Source organism: Lolium rigidum, chromosome 7 (genome assembly GCF_022539505.1).
Source record: "Lolium rigidum isolate FL_2022 chromosome 7, APGP_CSIRO_Lrig_0.1, whole genome shotgun sequence".
Lineage (NCBI taxonomy): Eukaryota > Viridiplantae > Streptophyta > Magnoliopsida > Poales > Poaceae > Lolium > Lolium rigidum.
Window position 1 is genome coordinate 168,861,695 of NC_061514.1, and position 19,630 is coordinate 168,881,324.

The following is a 19,630-nucleotide window of genomic DNA, read 5'->3' on the forward strand; positions in this document are numbered from 1 at the left end:
GATCGAGTACCGGGTTTGACATGAACCTACTCAACTTGCTAACAGACAAAAGAGATGTCGGGTCTAGTCGCGCTCGCTAAGTACATGAGTGAGCCAACGATCCGAGAATATCTCAATTGATCTATGGCAATCCTCCGGTTCTTGCGTAGTGTCACACTCGGGATCATAAGGTGTTGAAGAAGGCTTGCTATCAATATAGCCGAACCGGCTCAAGATCTTCTCAACATAATGAGATTGCGTTAGAGTAATCCCACTCTCGTTCTTAATCAGCTTGATGTTCGAATCACATCAGCCTTCTCCCGCATCTTTCATATCAAAGCTCTTTGACAAGAAAGACTTGACCTCATGTATTACTTTCATGTTTGTACCAAAGATCAGAATATCATCCACATACAAACATAGTATAACACCTTCGCCCCCACCATGGCGATAGTAAACGCACTTGTCAGCCTCATTGACAACAAAGCCTACAGAGGTTAAAGTTCTGTCAAACTTCTCATGCCATTGCTTAGGTGCTTGTTTCAGGCCATATAAAGATTTCAGCAACTTGCACACCTTTCTTTCTTCACCTTTTACTACAAACCCATCGAGGCTGATCCATATAGATTTCCTCTTCCAACTCTCCATTAAGGAAAGCTGTCTTTACGTCCATTTGATGAACGATAAGACCATAGGAGGCAGCCATGGATAGTAGTACTCGAATGGTGGTAAGTCTAGCGACGGTGAATAGGTGTCGAAGTAATCTTCGCCTTCTCTCTGTGTGTAGCCTTTCGCTACAAGTCGCGCCTTGTACTTTTCAATAGTACCATAAGGTCTTAGCTTCTTCTTGAACACCCATTTGCAGCCTACAGGCTTGCATCCATGGGGTCGTTCTGACAACTCCCAAGTTCCATTAGAAAGAATTGAGTCCATCTCATTATGGACAGCTTCTTTCCAGTCATCTGCATCTGGAGATGCATATGCCTATGCAATGGACGTGGGAGTATCATCCACAAGGTACACAATGAAGTCATCACCAAAGGATTTTTCAATCCTTCGTCTCTTGCTCCGTTTAAAAGCTTCATTGTCATCCTTCTCAGTAACACTCATGTGATTGTTCAAAATACTCATTAGATGTTCTAGACTCAGGAATTATCTCAGTAGAAATTCTAGCAATGCTATGCATATCTTTCATAGGAAACATATTCTCAAAAAATGTTGCATCACGAGATTCCATAATAGTATCAACATGCATATCGGGTACCTCGGATTGAACTACTAAAAATCTATATCCTACACTCCGAGGAGCATAACCTAGAAAGATGCAATCCACTGTCTTTGGTCCAAGTTTGCGCTTCTTAGTAATTGGAATATTGACTTTTGCCAAACATCCCCATGTGCGCAAATACGAAAGTGATGGTTTTCTCCCAGCCCACTCCTCGTAAGGGGTTTTATCTTTATTCTTGTTAGGAACTCTATTCGGGACATGACATGAAGTCAACAAAGCCTCCCCCACCATGCCTTTGATAAACCAGCAGTGGCTAACATGGAATTCACCAAGTCAGTCAGCGTGCGGTTTTTCCTCTCGGCAACCCCGTTTGATTGGGGTGAATAGCGAGGCGTCCTCTCATGAATAATGCCATGTTCCTCACAGAATTCATCAAAGATTTTAGGAAAATATTCGCCACCACGATCCGACCTAAGACGCTTGATCTTTCTCTCTAGTTGATTTTCAACTTCGGCCTTATAAATTTTAAAGTAGTCTAAAGCTTCATCTTTAGTTCGCAACAAATAAACATAGCAAAATCTAGTCGCATCATCAATCAATGTCATGAAATATCTCTTTCCACCTTTTGTCAACACACCATTCATCTCGCATAGATCAGAATGTATGAGTTCTAGAGGTACCAAGTTTCTCTCCTCGGCCGCCTTGTGAGGCTTCCGAGGTTGCTTTGATTGCACACAACTATGGCACTTAGAACCTTTGGCAATGGTGAAATTCGGAATTAAACTTAAACTGGATAGCCGAGACATTAAACCAAAATTAATGTGACATAAACGAGAATGCCAAACACCGGTATCATCACTAACATTGCCACAAATATGGTTCATAGACTTATTACCGAAATCGTGAAGCGAAAAGCGGAACAAGCCTCCGCACTCATAGCCTTTACCAATAAATTGTCCAAACTTGGAAACAACTACTTTATTCGACTCTAAAACAACCTTAAACCCATCTCCGCATAGAAGAGAGCCGCTAACGAGATTCTTGTTCATAGTAGGGACATGCTGCACGTTCCTCAGCTGCACGATCTTCCCCGAAGTGAACTTCAGATCTACCGTGCCAACACCACGAACAGAAGCATGTGACCCATTCCCCATCAAGACGGAAGAATCCCGGGCGACCTGGTAAGAAGTTGTTATCCCCAAATTTTAGCCAAATCAGGAGATGGGCCGTAATTGAGATGGGCTTGAAGGATGTACACGTGGAGCGTCTCTAAAGCAGCCTTGCACGAAGAGTTTGGGCTAAATTGCCCGTGTATCTGTATATTATTAGATCGTGTTTAGAATTAAAAGATAGAGTTTGGCTCGTACACGGTTAGGTGTACTTCCGAATTAGAAAGTCCCTTGGACTATAAATATGTACCTAGGGTTATTGAGAAAGGAGGACAATCACGTTCACAACAAACACAAACCAGGCGCATCGCCACCCCTTATTTCGAGGGTTTCTTCCGGGTAAGCATCATGCTGCCTAGATCGCATCTTGCGATCTAGGCAGTACACATTTATTCGCTACATTGTGTTACTCGTGCTGAAGCGTTGTTGATGGCGAGTAGCACTATTTATCGTAGATGTTTTGGGGCTTGCATTGATGCTTTTCTTATGCATATTTGCTTAGCAATGCCGTCCCTCGATATCTAGCTGCCCTTACACCTATCTAGGTGTAAGGGCAGCACCTTGCTTGTTCGTTACTTAGTAGATCCGATATGTTATAGTTGCTCCTTGTTCTTCAAGGATTAGTTTAACATCTGTATGATTAGGCCTTATGCTGGGGTTGGATGATCCGGTAGTGCGTGAGGTGTGGTTTTACCGTTCCTATAAGGGATGTTCCGGGAATTGACTTAACGTTGGTTTTTAGGCCTCTTTTAGGAGTAGTTTCCATCATCTTTCGTATTTGCTAGGCCCAACTACGCGTAGGATGTTCCGATTATGCGGTGAAAACCCTAAACTGTCGTAGATTGGTTTAGCTTTGTTTTGATCAAGCAGGATCCCCATGTCACCGTAAATCCAACGTGAACCATGGGGCGATCGGCTCCTTGAGCCGATCCACAGGGCAACCTGAGAGCCGATCGGGCTCGTATTTAATGTTTACGTGTCTACCATGCAGGAGACTAATCGAAGCAATTCAACACCTTCCTGATCAGGTATAGGTCAGGTGGCACGCCCTTGCAACCGCCAGGACGTGTGCTGGGACATTGCGGGACGACGCGAGGCACCAGGGCCCACCTAGCAGTCTTGGGAGTTTCCCGGCTCTTCGTGTTGCTTAACCACTGCTCACCGGTGGGTTTTGGCAGGCAACACATTCTGGCACGCCCGGTGGGACACTTTCTGCAACAACCACGTCAACATCGGCAGCCAAGATGTCGGACGAACTGATCAAGTACGAGGATCTACTCGCGAGCATAAGAAGAAATACGATGAGCTGAAGGCCATCTTCGAAGCCGATCTCATCGGCTCTTTTGAGAAGACCCGTTCGCACGGCATCAGGTTCAAAGGATTCACACCCGAAGGCGCGATCGAGGGATTAGACCTGTCTCTCCCTTCGGAGGAACGTACTGCGAGCCCTGCGCCAGGAAATTAACTATGCTGTGGCTCATTCTCTACATCGGCATTCTGAGAGCCTGGTGAATACTCTTGAGCGGGTTGCGCTTCGTGTGGTGCAAGAAATCATGAAGCATCAGTATTCTCCGTCAGGACCTGTTCTGGGGACTCACCAGGGAGAGATACCATTCCAGACTAGGCCACCACTGCCATTCGCGATGGCAGCTCCACAACAACAAGGTTCACCGGCATACGTTGTCTACAAGGTTGGAGGTGATCCTGGCGACTACCAATTCTTGTATGAGCTGCCCAAGGAGATCCCACATGGATACATGTGCACATACGTGCCGGACTGCAACAACTGGACGCACGCGATCCAGACTTCAGCAGGAGGAATTGCCGGAGCAGGAGCGATTGTTGCGGCAGGAGGGATTGCTGGAGCAGCGGGGAGTTCTGGAGCAGATGCTGAGAAACAAGCGTGGCTAACTAAATATGCCACTGCAACGAGTCATGAAAGCTCAACCCCTACAGCTCCTACTGTGGATCATATCAGCGCAATCTTGAGAGACCAGTTCGGCATCCTGCCGAAGAAGAGAACAATCGGCTATTCCAAGCCGTATCCCAACGAGTATGACCTGATCCCACTGCCGCCTAAATATCGGCTCCCTGACTTCACAAATTTCATTGGATCAGAAGGGTCTAGCTCCATCGAGCACGTGAGCCGATACTTGGCACAGCTGGGCATGGTTTCAGCATCGGAACCTCTACGTGTGAGGTTCTTTGCCCAATCTCTCACGGGTCCAGCCTTTGGGTGGTACACCTCGTTACCCCCAGATTCAGTTCGGACATGGAAGCAGCTGGAAGAGCAGTTTCACATACAATATCATTCAGAAGCTACCGAAGCGGGCATTGCCGATCCGACGCAGGTTCGGCAAAGGCGAGGAGAGACGGTGTCTGAGTACATTCAACGTTTCGGAACTGTCAAGAACCGATGTTATTCGGTTCATTTATCTGAGAAAGAAGCAGTCGAGCTGGCCGTGGCAGGCCTCGCAGCGCCACTCAAGGATCTGACTTTCCAAGTGGAGTACAATTCGTTGGCGCACATGGTCCAGAAGCTGACATCGTATGAGCAGCGCCATCCAGAATTGTACCAAGACAAGTTCAAGCACACGATAGGCCTGGTCGATGCTGAAGAGGATGAAGACTCTGCGGAAGATCAGGAGGTCGCCGTGGCTGAATGGACTCGGACGGCAGTTCCCGTGTCCTGCAAATGGGTGAAACAACCAGGGCCTCCAAAAGGGTTTGACTTTGATTTAAGCAAAACTGAGCAGATTTTTGATTTGCTGCTGAAGGACAAACAGCTGAAGTTACCCGAAGGCCACAAAATTCCTACGTCACAAGAGATGAACGGTAGGCCATACTGCAAATGGCATCACACGTTCACCCACGCCACCAACGACTACAAAGTGTTACGCGCACAGATTCAAATGGCGATAGAATCAGGCCGATTAATCTTCGGACAATTTGCCATGAAAGTAGACACACATCCGTTTCCTGGCGTCAACATGGTGGATCTCAGTCACTCCATAAGATGCGAGCCAGGTTTCTCTTTTGATGTCAACATGGCACGGCTTGGTAACCGCCATGGCAAAGATAAAGCAGAGAGCAGCCACTCCCGTGGCAAGGATAAAGAGGAGGCCGATCCACGCGACCGGCCCCAACATGATAACAGACGGTACCTGACAGAGGAAGAAGTGAGGAGCGTGCGGTATCAACGACCACTCTCCGCGCATCTCCTTAACAAATATGAGCAGCAGTATGACCGACGTCGGCGCTACGACGTGGATGATGAGAGATATCGTCGGTCTGATGCAGATGACAGGAGGTATCGTCGATATGATAGAGACAACGAAGGGTACGAGCGTCACGCTAGAGGGAGGTCAAGAGAGCAAGAAGATATGGATAGGCATTGGAACTGTCCTTTCTTTAAACACTGCTGGGACTCAGCCGATTGCCTACAATCGAGAACTGCCCAGAATGTAGACAGCAGAGGAAGGGAACAAATGAAGTTTCAGTGTTCAAGCGTCTAGGGCCTCTCCCACCTCAGAACAAACGGGCTGAGTCGTCTCAAGATGAAGACTTCGAGGAGTCAGATGAAGAAGAGGATAGGTACCACCGGCCAAGGTGGTGCCCTGATGGACTCAGCCATTCTCAGAAGCGTAGGGTGCAGCGGCTACGAAACCTGGAGGAAGCCGAGGCACAGTACCTGTACACGTTGAGGAAAGCACGGCCCGATCTGGCCGTGAAAATTCAGCAAACGTTGGAGACGGAGACGCGCCCGCCAAAGAAAGTGTGGCGCCCTAAACAGACAAAAGCCGATGCAGAGGCATCGGCTGATACAAACATGGTGTTTATACTCCCGTCAGAGTTTTGTGCTCCAAAAGACGAGGAAGTATGGTGGCACAATTTGATTGCGGTCCACGGCCAGTGATCTTTGAGAAGCCACGAGAGAGGAGCTACAGGCATTTGAAAGCCCTATACCTGAGAGGTTATATCAATGGGCAGCCTGTCAGCAAGATGTTGGTTGACACGGGAGCGGCAGCCAACATAATGCCGTATTCCATGCTACGACGTTTGGGACACTCCAATGACGATCTGATCAAGACCAACATCACATTAAGCGATTTCAACGGCCAAGCATCAGAAGCAAAAGGTGTTCTGAATGTAGATCTGACCGTAGGCCGAAAAACCATACCTACCTCGTTCTTCATCGTCGACAGCAAAAGCAATTACGCTGTCCTGCTAGGAAGGGATTGGATTCACACTAACTGTTGCATTCCATCCACAATGCACCAATGCATCATACAGTGGGATGGAGATGAAGTGGAGGTCGTTCAGGCAGATGACTCAATCGAGATATCACTAGCTGCCATGAATATTTGGGATGCAGACGACCAAGAGCCGCTCTCTGGAATCAGTTTGGACGGCTGTGAGCGCATCGAAGCTTCAAAAACGGGGTGAGGCTGGTCTTATCCACCGGCCTGACAGAGTAGCAAGATCCAAATCAGTAGACGTACGTGGCAAGGCCGATCCCTGCGATCGGCCCCAAAATATAAAAAGCAAGGATCTCATCTCGAGCATGTCACGTAGTCATAGTAAAGCACCAAGAAGTTGTAAACCCTCATTGAGCATTGCAATGAAAAAGGAGGCCGATTCTAGCAATCGGCCAAAATTATCTTCAACATGCACTTTGCCTGTGTTCAACATTGATCTAGCAGGCGATGGAAAGCTAGGGTATGGGTTTACATCTGCTGATGAGCTGGAAGAGATTGACATTGGTCCTGGGGATAAGCCACGACCAACATTTATCAGCAAAAAGTTAGATCCACATCTCAGGGGCTTGATGATAGCCTTGCTAAAAGAGTACCCAGATTGTTTTGCATGGGATTATACGGAGATGCTCGGGTTAGACAGAGCATCATTGAACATCGGCTCCCTCTGAAGAAAGGATTTCGGCCGTTCCAGCAGCGAGCACGACAGATGAAGGCCGAAATCTTAGTGGAAGTCAAGAAAGAGATCCAGAAGATGTTGGACGCCGGGTTCATCAGGCCATGCAGGTACGCTGAATGGATTTCCAATGTCGTACCTGTGGAGAAAAAGGACGGCCGATGGCGCGTCGCCATAGACTTTCGGAACCTCAACAGTGCCACTCCAAAGGATGAATATCCAATGCCAGTAGCAGAGACATTGATCAATGCAGCTGCTGGTCATAAAATTTTAAGTTTCATGGATGGTAATGCCGGCTACAACCAAATTTTTATGGCTCCAGAAGATATACACAAGACTGCATTCAGGGTGCCAGGCTCGGTTGGCTTGTTTGAATATGTAGTCATGACGTTTGGACTGAAGAATGTTGGCGCAACGTACCAAAGAGCCATGAATTACATCTTTCATAATTTAATCGGCAAATTGGTGGAAATTTACATCGATGACGTGGTGGTCAAGTCTGTTTCGATGGACGGACACTTGGAGGATTTGCGACACGTCCTGGACCGAACTAGGAAGTTCGGACTAAGAATGAATCCAAAGAAGTGTGCCTTTGGTGTGACGGCCGGTCGGTTCCTCGGGTTTCTTGGTTCATGAACGCGGAATTGAGATCGGCCTCGAAAAGTCAAGAGGCAGTGCGAACGATGAAGCCACCCACCACGAAGAAGGAGCTCCAATGTCTCATCGGCAAAATTAATTTCGTCAGAAGGTTTATCTCCAACTTGTCAGGACGAATCGAGCCGTTCATGGGATTGGTTAAAATCAAGTCTGATGAGGAGTTTCGCTGGGGGGCAGAGCAACAACGAGCATTTGACGATATTAAGGAGTACCTAACGAAACCACCTGTGTTGGTTCCGCCACAGCAAGACAGGCCATTCTACATTTACCTGTCAGTAGCTGACACCTCCATCGCGTCGGTGGTGGTGCAGGTTTATGATTGTCTGGAAAAAGTGGTTTTCTACCTCAGCAGAAGGATGTTGGATGCAGAAACAAGGTACCCTGAAATTGAGAAGTTGTGCCTCTGTCTATTTTTCACCTGCACCAAGATCCAGCACATCTTGCTGTCAGCAGAAATCATCGTCATATGCAAATCGGATGTTATCAAGCACATGCTGTCGGCTCCTGTGTTGAAGGGCCGACTCGGCAAGTGGATGTTTGCATTATCGGAATTTGATATCCGGTATCAACCTGCGAAAGCAGTCAAGGGACAAGCGTTGGCCGATCTTATCGCCGAGCGAATAAACACGGACGTAGCAGCACTATCTGTGCGTGCATGGGCTATGTTCTTCGATGGATCGGTCTGTGAGGATGGTTGCGGCATCGGCATGCTACTCGTGTTGCCTCGGGGGGCAACATTTTCCTTCTCCATCAGGCTATCTACCCCTTGCACCAACAATGTTGCTGAGTATGAAGCGATATGCAAGGGAATGGAGTTGCTATTGGACGCTGGGGCAGAGGCAGTTGAGATCTTTGGAGACTCCAAATTGGTGATTTCTCAACTCACGGAGGAGTACAAGTGTGAGAGTGAGTTGCTCTTCCCATTATGGATACAATGCCGTGAGTTGATGGCACAGTTCAGGTATATAAACTTCAATTGGATCCCAAGGTCGCAAAATACCGAGGCGAACGACCTTGCACAGACGGCGTCAGGATATAAGGACGCAGCAGATGGAGCCAATTTTCAGGTGCAGGTCATGGAACCAGATGATTGGAGAGCCGATATCTTCAATTACTTGAAAGATCCGGCTCGGGGGGCACCTAAACGGATAAGATATAGGGCCATGAAGTACGTCCTGATTGGCGATGACATGTTCTACAGGGCATTGGAAGGATTACTTCTCAAATGTTTGGGACCAGCCGAGTCCAATCGGCTCTTGCATGAGGTGCATGAGGGTGCCTGTGGAACTCACCAATCGGCTCATAAGATGAAGTGGCTGATCAGACGATCGGGATTTTATTGGCCCACCATGCTTGAAGATTGTTTCCAGTACTATAAAGGGTGTCAAGCATGTCGAAGTTTGGGAGCATTCAGATGGTACCCGCATCGGCAATGAATCCTATCATCAAACCTTGGCCATTCCGAGGTTGGGGCATGGATATGATCGGCAAAATTCATCCTGCATCGAGCAAAGGCCATGAATGGGTTCTGGCCATTACAGATTACTTCACTAAATGGGTGGAGGCCGTCCCTATGAAGTCAGTAGCGTCGAAAGATGTTATCAGTTTTGTATTGGAGCATGTCATTCATAGATTCGGGATTCCCCAGACTATCACGACCGATGGAGGTTCGATCTTCGTTTCCAATGAATTTAGAAAGTTCTGCGAAGATATGGGAATCAAGCTGATCCGATCGTCTCCATACTATGCGCAAGCAAATGGGCAGGCTGAAGCATCCAACAAGAGTTTGATCAAGCTGATTAAGAGGAAAATCGACGAGCATCCTAGACGTTGGCACGAGGTATTGTCAGAAGCACTGTGGGCTTATCGCATGTCGTGTCATGGAGCAATAAAAACCTCGCCGTACCATCTGGTCTATGGGCAAGAAGCTGTGTTACCCTGGGAAATCAAGGCTGGGTCGAGACGGATTACATTTCAGAATGATTTGACTACTGAAGAATATGCAGCCCTGATGAGTGACAGTATTGAGGATGTAACGGAACTCAGACTATGGTCGCTTGTGAAAATCAAGGAGAATAAAGCCAAGGTGGCTCGCGCATATAATAAGAAAGTGAAGCCAAAGGAGTTCCAGGTTGGTGATCTGGTATGGGAAGCTGTATTGCCGTTGGGGACTAAGGACAAAGTGTATGGTAAATGGTCTCCAAATTGGCACGGCCCGTACAAAGTCGACCAAGTTTTGAAGGGGAATGCATACATGCTTGAGCAGTTGGATGGTGTGAAGTTCCCAGTAGCCGTCAATGACCAGCATCTCAAGAAGTATTTCCCAAGCATGTGGGATGATGAGCAGTAAAATGTGGAGGCCGATGCACGAAATCGGCCAGTAAAAAAAAATTTCAAACTTTTTGGGGAACAGCCGATGTTCAGACATCGGCTTCAGATTAAAAACAGCCGATGCACAGACATCGACTTTAGAATAAAAAACAGCCGACGCGCAGCCATCGACTATAGAGGTACAAAGGATTATAAACAGGCATCAAGTTATTGTGTGAATTGTGGAAATGTCTGCTTAAACCTGTCCAATTTGGTTTTCGGGTTGGCCGTATGAGCGTCTGATGGTGAAAAAAGCCGATACGTTGCTATCGGTTTTTGGAGGCGTTGACCTACTTTGACTATTGGAAAATTCGAAATCGGACAATTGAAAGCCAAATTGGAAGAACATTTTCATTGATTCAGATGGGGATTTTACAACGAAGAGCTAATTGCTCTCAAAAGGGATCATCTAGTGCCTAATGCACTGTTACTAGCCCTATGCTACTCCCTAATCTAAGGGCCGTTGCTTCCCTCGTCGTCGCCGTCGTAGCTGCCGTCGGCGCTGCTACCGGCGGGCTCTTCGTCGCTACTGATGAAGCCGCCAGCAGGGGCTTCATCCTCCTCGTCATCGTCATCATCGTCGTCCGACCAGGCCCAGCCTCGGAAGCGCTTGGCCGGCGGGTACCCCTCGGACGAGGAGTCTTCATCGGTCTCCTCCACCTCTTCTTCCTCCTCGTCGGAGGAGAGGACCGCCTCCCAAGGGAAGAGTTCGTCGTTGCTCGCTGGTACCAGCTCCCCGTCGACAAGGAACTGGAGGTCCTCCTCCCCGTCGGTGAGGGGTTCGTCGTCTTCCGATTCAATGGAGAAATCCCAGTCCCGCGCGTCCCAATACTCTGGGGCGCGGGCCTCGTAGATGGCCATCGAGTTGACCTCCTGCTCGAGCTCGCTGGAGGAGGAGGACTGGAAGGACAGGCTGGAGGAGGAAGAGGAGTCCATGGCGGCTGAGAAGGGTTTTTTGTTTGCCGATAGCTACTGTGGAGCAAGAGGATGAAGAAGCAAACTGCTTGACGCGGTTAGATAAAGGGGACGGGGAAATTTAATGATGTGGTGATTTCCGAGGAAGCGGTGCCAAAACTGTCAATCGTGCGAAGTTGAGAAGACAGGGTATCATGACGAAGGATACTGCGACGGTTCTGCTCTGCCACGACATGACCCTTCGAAGGAAAAACAGAGTGGTTTTGAAATTATCATTACCAAAACCAGGGGGGCATGTGTTATCCCCAGATTTTAGCCAAATCAGGAGATGGGCCGTAATTGAGATGGGCTTGAAGGATGTACACGTGGAGCGTCTCTAAAGCGGCCTTGCACGAAGAGTTTGGGCTAAATTGCCCGTGTATCTGTATATTATTAGATCGTGTTTAGAATTAAAAGATAGAGTTTGGCTCGTACACGGTTAGGTGTACTTCCGAATTAGAAAGTCCCTTGGACTATAAATATGTACCAAGGGTTATTGAGAAAGGAGGACAATCACGTTCACAACAAACACAAACCAGGCGCATCGTCACCCCTTATTTCGAGGGTTTCTTCCGGGTAAGCATCATGCTGCCTAGATCGCATCTTGCGATCTAGGCAGTACACGTTTATTCGCTACATTGTGTTACTCGTGCTGAAGCGTTGTTGATGGCGAGTAGCACTATTTATCGTAGATGTTTTGGGGCTTGCATTGATGCTTTTCTTATGCATATTTGCTTAGCAATGCCGTCCCTCGATATCTAGCTGCCCTTACACCTATCTAGGTGTAAGGGCAGCACCTTGCTTGTTCGTTACTTAGTAGATCCGATCTGTTATAGTTGCTCCTTGTTCTTCAAGGATTAGTTTAATATCTGTATGATTAGGCCTTATGCTGGGGTTGGATGATCCGGTAGTGCGTGAGGTGTGGTTTTACCGTTCCTATAAGGGATGTTCCGGGAATTGACTTAACGTTGGTTTTTAGGCCTCTTTTAGGAGTAGTTTCCATCATCTTTCGTATTTGCTAGGACCAACTACGCGTAGGATGTTCCGATTATGCGGTGAAAACCCTAAACTGTCGTAGATTGGTTTAGCTTTGTTTTGATCAAGCAGGATCCCCATGTCACCGTAAATCCAACGTGAACCATGGGGCGATCGGCTCCTTGAGCCGATCCACAGGGCAACCTGAGAACCGATCGGGCTCGTATTTAATGTTTACATGTCTACCATGCAGGAGACTAATCGAAGCAATTCAACACCTTCCTGATCAGGTATAGGTCAGGTGGCACGCCCTTGCAACCGCCAGGACGTGTGCTGGGACATTGCGGGACGACGCGAGGCACCAGGGCCCACCTAGCAGTCTTGGGAGTCTCCCGGCTATTCGTGTTGCTTAACCACTGCTCGCCGGTGGGTTTTGGCAGGCAACAGAAGTGAACATGGATATGTCAGCACACACATGAACATTAGCACCTGTATCAATCCACCAACATGGAGATTGAAATACCGAAAGAACAGTAAAGAGATTACCGTACCCATCAGCATTGCTAGCGGTCACCGTGTTGACTTGCCTCCCCTTTTTCTTGCGGTCCGCCCTCTCCGGACAGTCCTTAGAAAAGTGGCCAGCCTCTAGGTAAAGCAGCTCGGATCTGCTTTGTTTATCATCTTCTTCTTCTTGAAGGTTGTAGTCTTCATAGGCTTATTGAAGGAGGGCTTGTTATTCCCTTTGTTCTTGTTGTAGGGTTTCTTCGCACCATGTTGGCGCTAGACCGACCCTCTCCTTTCTCGCATTATCCTTAGCCCGAGCTTTCTCCTCAACATCAAGAGACGCTATCAGATTTTCAACCGATATCTCCCTGTCTCTTGTGTTTGAGAGTTGTGGCAAAGTTCCTCCATGAAGGGGGCAACTTAGCGATGATGCATCCAGCCACAAACTTGTCGGGTAAGGCACACTTAAGGAGTTCAAGCTCTTTCACAATGCACCGTATCTCATGAGCTTGTTCGACTACAGAACGGTTGTTTACCATCCTGATGTCATGGAAGCTCTCCATGATGTACAGTTCACTGCCTGCATCGGTTGCACCGAATTTAGCATTCAATGCATCCCAGAGCTCTTTACCATTTGTTATGTGCATGTACACATCACATAGACGGTCAGCAAGAATACTCAGAACGCATCCGACGAAGAGAGTATTGTTTTCCTTGAACTTGTTCCGATCTTGGTCAGATATAGTTCCTTCAGGTAAACCATCACTAACTTCGAACACTTTCAGATGAGTAAGCCAGAGCATGGCCTTAACTTGCCACCTCTTAAAGTGCACACCGGTGAACTTATCCGGCCTCAGTGCATCAGCAAAACCAGCCATTGTTAACTCAGGAAATTGCCTACAATTAGGTTTTTGGATTGTTGGATAATTAGGCATAATTTCCATGATTAATTCCAGAATATAAAACATGATGGCAGCAACTACTAACATGTGAAACTCAAACATACTAGATGCATTAATCAACATGAGTAGCAGCAGCGCAAACGGTAAAGCATCCATCGCTAAATAGATCGAGATATGTCGCACGTACCGATCTGGTGGAGGTGGCGGTGGAGGTGTAGCAGATGATGTCGCAGCGAGTAACGTTGTTGATGACAACGTTGTTGACGACGGGGACGACGGGTCGAAGTAGACGGCGTTGAAGATGACGGTAGGCAGCACCGCCCGACTTGGACGGAAGGCGACCCGTGATGAAGAGCTTGAGCAGTCGCGCAGAGCGCTTCCCAAAAACCTAATTTTCCCTCTCCCGTACAGGATCGCAAGGACGAGCGGTTCCGGAGACCTGCTCTCCCGTTCGCCTATAGGCTCGGGAAACCCTAGGCAACGTGGGCCACGCCCACGTCGCACGAACGTTTCGAGTCGGTTACAGATAGCCCACGATCCGGGAGCGACCCGAACCGACTAACTGCGACGCGTCCGTCTAGGACTCTGTTCGTTTTTCTGAGCTGCAAAAAGTAAGGAAAGTCTCGGCTCGAGGCTCAATCCACTCACCACGAGCGCGGCGCGTCGAGCGAGGAGGAGGAGGAGCGCGCGTGTAGCACTCCTATTCTCACTCACCTACTAGTGGTGGAACAACCCACCTTATAAGGTGGTCTAACTTCCTCCCAACTTTCCATGTGGGACTAAACTTCCCACCTCTTACCACTCCCTAGTGAGCTGCCACCAACTTGGGCTCAAACTCACAAGGCTACCACTATGTGGGCTTTGAGATTTATAGAAAAAACTGAAATCTAATTTGGGCCACAAAAAATGGGCCCAATATTTCAACAGGTACGGGCAAGGCCGCGGATCCTCTATCACCCTTCATGACCGAAGTTACCTTGGTTATCACCAGCGGTTGTGCCACCGCTCACTCGCCACCGACAATCGACGAACCGGGTCAGACCGGACCCAACCGAAGAGGACATAACGTCGTGGATCCTCTAGATACTACCAAAGCAGTAATGGGGAGCTGGCCCACCACATCACGAAGGACAATTTTGCATCCATAGTCGTTCTTCCTCCTTGGGGTATAGTCTTGGTGCCCGATATGCGTTGTACAATATTTTCTCTTGCATTTTGGTCATCCTTTGGCTATGCTCCTGGTAAGCTAGATTGTGTACTTCTGTTCATGATGGTGCGGGTGTAGTTGCCTGGAAATCTTGAGGTTGCCTCGGCAGTGCGTCGACTTCCGATATTGGTGGCGGTACATTGGTGTCGCATGCATAGCCATGGTTGTGCGCTAGTTTTAAGCTTTGCTGCACATCCGTGATTTGTAATAAGTGTACGTTTTTCATGGCTGAAACCTTTCAATAATGACCATTTGTATTATTTGATACAGAGGTTGGGGCTCTAGTCCCCCTTTCGAAAAAGAAAAAAACACCAGCGTTGCTTTGATATTTACGAATGTCACTCTGGTCCTTCTGGACTCTCCATCCCTTCGGTGTTGTGAGGTTCCCGTCTACTGATAGATCGGCTCAGAGTTCCTAATAAGGTGGTGTCACGCGTTGTGGCTCTGGTTGGTTTGTTCTTGCCTCTTGCGGTGTGGCTCAGACTCTCAGTTATCTTCGGATGATGTTGGCAGCGCATTTTATCTGAAAAAATGTTGGCAGCGCGCAACGGTATTTGTGGTGTGGTGTGATCTTGAGTCTCGTCCATGTAGGCCCTTCACTATCGTGAGTGGCTCGCATCATCAGGTTGTGCTGGTTGTCTCTCGTGGTGTGTTGGCTACCAATAGAGAGGGATGGTTATCTTGTCCTAGATGTATAGCAGGTGGGCTTGCGTCCCTATAGACCTTTTCCAAATACCACTTGGTAAGAAATTAAGTGAAGACCGCTTAGTTGGTCATGGCCGTGAGTATCACCAACGTATCTCCCTCATTCTTTGACTTGTACATTTTTTGTCAGTAGGTGCTAGTGCTGCTTTGTTCATCTACACTGTTTATACTACACTACTTACTGAAATTTCTTACGTTAATTTGGTACATAGAAATTGACATGTCGTTGTCTCAAATCAGGGTATGATCCATTACAACGGAAGACCAACTGCTCTAGATGGTGTGGGAACATCAGTGTTCCTTTCCCATTCGGCCTAGGAGACGGATGTTCTGCAAGGATGTTGTTTCAGCTCAATTGTACAAATTCGACAGCATCTACCCTCCAATTCGTTCTCAATGGTGAAGTAAACGAGTACACCCTTGTAAGCCACATAAATATCAACAATGGGGTAGTGAATGTTAAATACGACTCATACACTCAAGAACAACTTTCGCACCATGTTATTGGAGAACCTGGACTCTATGTTGCCTCTGGGGAATCAGCATCTCAGCAGCTGTAGCCAACTTAACTTGTGAGGAAGCACAACAGAATAGATCCGGATATGCATGTGTTAGCATGAATAGTATGTGCTTGGGTGTCAACTCCGCACGAGGATATGTCGGTTACCGTTGCAAATGTATGTCCGGCTTTGATGGGAATTCATATATCCCTCATGGGTGTAAAGGTACACTCTGCCTCCCCCCTCTCTTGTGCACCTCGTAATATGAAAATCCTCTCTTCATTATGGAAATTCCATAATAAACGGGTACTCACACATCTTATTAAAAATTAGCATTGTCTTGCATGTCTCAAAGACAATAAATACCCATAGGTATGTGAGTAACTGCTCAAGTTTGTCTATATAACCATCTGCTTGAGCCTGTTTTATAATGTTAATTGAATGAAAGCTAAAATTAACATATTCTTGAATTACTTGTAGTATATATGGCCACCATATGGAAATTTAACTACATTGTTTATATGTTTCCTCTCGCGTTACTTATTGTTGCAGATGTTGACGAGTACAACATACCAGGCACATGTAATGGGACTTGCCATAACACTATAGGAAGTCATTATTGCACTGAATGTCCTAGAAAAACAGTGTATGACCCTTCAACAAAGAAGTGCACATCAACCAAAGAACAAAATTTGGTCCTAGGTGGGTTCTACAGTACAATCAATTCTACCTGATGAACTATATAAAATTCTGGCCAATAATAGCATGCATAAACAATACAGGTATCGCCATTGGGATTAGCGTTGGTTTCGGAATTCTACTTTTCATCTTGATTGCAATATTTTTCATCCATCGGTGGAAAAAGGACATCCAAAAGAAATTACGAAGAAAGCATTTTCGGAAGAACCAAGGCCTACTCCTCGAACAATTGATAGCATCGGATGAAAATGCTAGTGACAACACCAAGATTTTCTCACTGTTAGAGTTAGAAAAGGCAACAAATAACTTTGATCCCACCCGTATTGTTGGTCGTGGAGGGCATGGCATGGTTTACAAAGGCATCTTATCTGACCAACGGGTAGTAGCCATCAAAAAGTCTAAAGTCATTGAGAAAGTTGAGATTAGTCAGTTCATCAATGAGGTTGCTGTCCTCTCACAAATAAATCACCGAAATATCGTGAAACTCTTCGGATGTTGTCTTGAGACCGAAGTCCCATTGCTACTATATGACTTCATCTCCAATGGTTCATTATTTGGAATCATTTGTGCCAGTGCCACTAGAAGCTTTGTCTTTTTTTTTCGAGAATACACCCTGGAAGGTGTATCAATCGCATAGAAGAAAGGCCAAGACGGCCGGTACAACTCCACTCCACGATACAACGCTACACCACGATACAACGCCAAGCGGCAAACAACAAACCCTGAACACACCCGATGATAAACGACTCTTCTTGCCCAACATTCTGCCACGAATGGCGAGAAGAGGAGCACAAGGCTTCAGGACCGCGTCACGAACCAAGCAAGACAACACCGACTCGATCTCGGCTCCAAGGCAACCCAGACCAACGTACCTCCCCTCATGCGCCTAGAGGAGTCGGCGAGAAGAAGGCAGGGTCTTGACGGACTTGGGGAAGACATCGAACGGAGCATCTGCCATGTCGTACATTGCGCCCCGGAAGCGCAAGCCTTGGGCCGCGGCCACCACCTGCAGCACATCACCAACCCCAAACTCCGAAAGCCGCATCGGTCCCTCCTCGATGGCCTGGACGACGTCTTCAAGAAGATAACGACACCTTGGTGCCGCCGCCGCCTGGTCCGGTGAACCGGACCTAGGGTTTCCCCTGGCATCAGAGGTAAAGGAAGGCACGGTGAAGGCCACGACCATGCCTTCAGCAAGGTAACGGCGCCCGCAGGCGTCGCCGTGGTCGCATCGGCCACCGCCGAGCAGGACTTTCGCCCGGCCATACACCGCAACCCCGATGCAGCTGGAGCAGATAGGGGATGAGGATGAAAGCCGCCGGCTTTAGCCACCACCACCCGGAGAAGAGGAACATCGACGGTGGCAAGGGTAGTGCCCACCACCGGCAACAGCCGCCGGCCAGATCGGGGACCCAATCCCGCATCCGACGCCGGGGCCTCGGCCAACTAGCCTGCAACCGCGACACCACCATGGCGCCCGGCAGCAGCAGCTAGTGCCGCCACGCCGCTGCTGCAGCAACCGCCTCAGCCCCGCAGCCCCGCCCATGGCCATGGCCACCAACGGACCCGAGGATGCCGGCGCCGGCCGCAGGCCGCCCCGCCGGAGGGGGCTGATCCCCTCGTCACCACCGAGGCGCCGAACTCGCCGGGGAGGGCCGCGCCACCACGCCGCCGCCGAATCCCCACCGAAGAACGCCGCCGCCGCCGCGAGGAAGGGGAGCCGCCGCCCGGGGGAGAGGCCCCCGCCGCCACCGTCGCCACCAAGGCTTTGCCCGGCGGGTCCTCCGGCAGCGGCGAGGGGGAGGGTGGAGGGAGGGGACGCGCCTGGGGGCGGCGGCGCGGGAGCCTAACCCTAGGGAGGGGGTCGCGACGAGGAAGGAAATTATCCTTGGTGAGCAAGCTGATGTCTAGGGTACTAAGTCTAGAAGCTTTGTCTTGTCATGGGATGATTGTTTGAGAATTGCTGCAGAAGCTGCTGGAGCACTCTATTATCTCCACTCGGCTGCTTCAGTATCAATATTTCATCGTGATGTGAAGTCCACCAACATACTCTTGGATGGAAATTACACTGCAAAAATATCAGATTTTGGTGCTTCAAGGTTGATTCCTATTGACCAAACCCACGTCGTCACAAATATACAAGGCACATTTGGATACTTAGATCCGGAGTATTACCACACGGGCAAGTTAAATGAGAAGAGTGATGTCTATAGCTTTGGTGTAGTACTTGTAGAGTTGTTACTCAGGAAGGAACCTATTTTTACAAGCGACTCCAGGCTAAAGCAAAACTTGTCCAACTACTTCCTATGGGAGATGAGGGAGAAACCCCTTGCACAAATTGTGGCTGCTCAAGTTCTCTAGGAAGCAACAGAGAGACCCGGCTGAAGTTAGACCCGGGTATACAGGTATATTGTCACGACATCATCCGATCTTCTTAAAAAGGGCCAGCTACTTGTGGTAGAAGTGCAGCACGCTCCACTTTAGACATACTACAATGGAAATTTAAATTGTTTTACTACAATGGATAAAGTACTTCTCCAAAGGGCCGGCTATTGACTTTGCAGTTGTATTTTGATCATTTACTTTTCACAAGAAAAAACTGCAATGTACTGCAGGAAATTTGACCTGTCGCTAGGACTCGTCCCTGTATGTCGAGAAAACTTTCCACTCTCCACTAGGAAATGGCTGCAAGTCAGTCAACCCGACCACATCCTTGTGCGCCGTGCCATCTCCTTGTGCGCCTACCACACACATGTTGTTGTCTAGTAGTAAGACATTTTTCAAAAAGGAATCTATAAGTGCGAGACAGTGTATGTACCAATCCTGCGTAGCTAACAAACACATCAGAA

General features: G+C 48.2%; 1 pseudogene; it reads left to right on the plus strand.

Annotated features, from left to right (window-relative positions):
* Positions 1-16,887, plus strand: part of LOC124672267 — a 43,910-nt pseudogene extending 27,023 nt beyond the window's left edge.
* Positions 16,888-19,630: the final 2,743 nt, after the last annotated feature.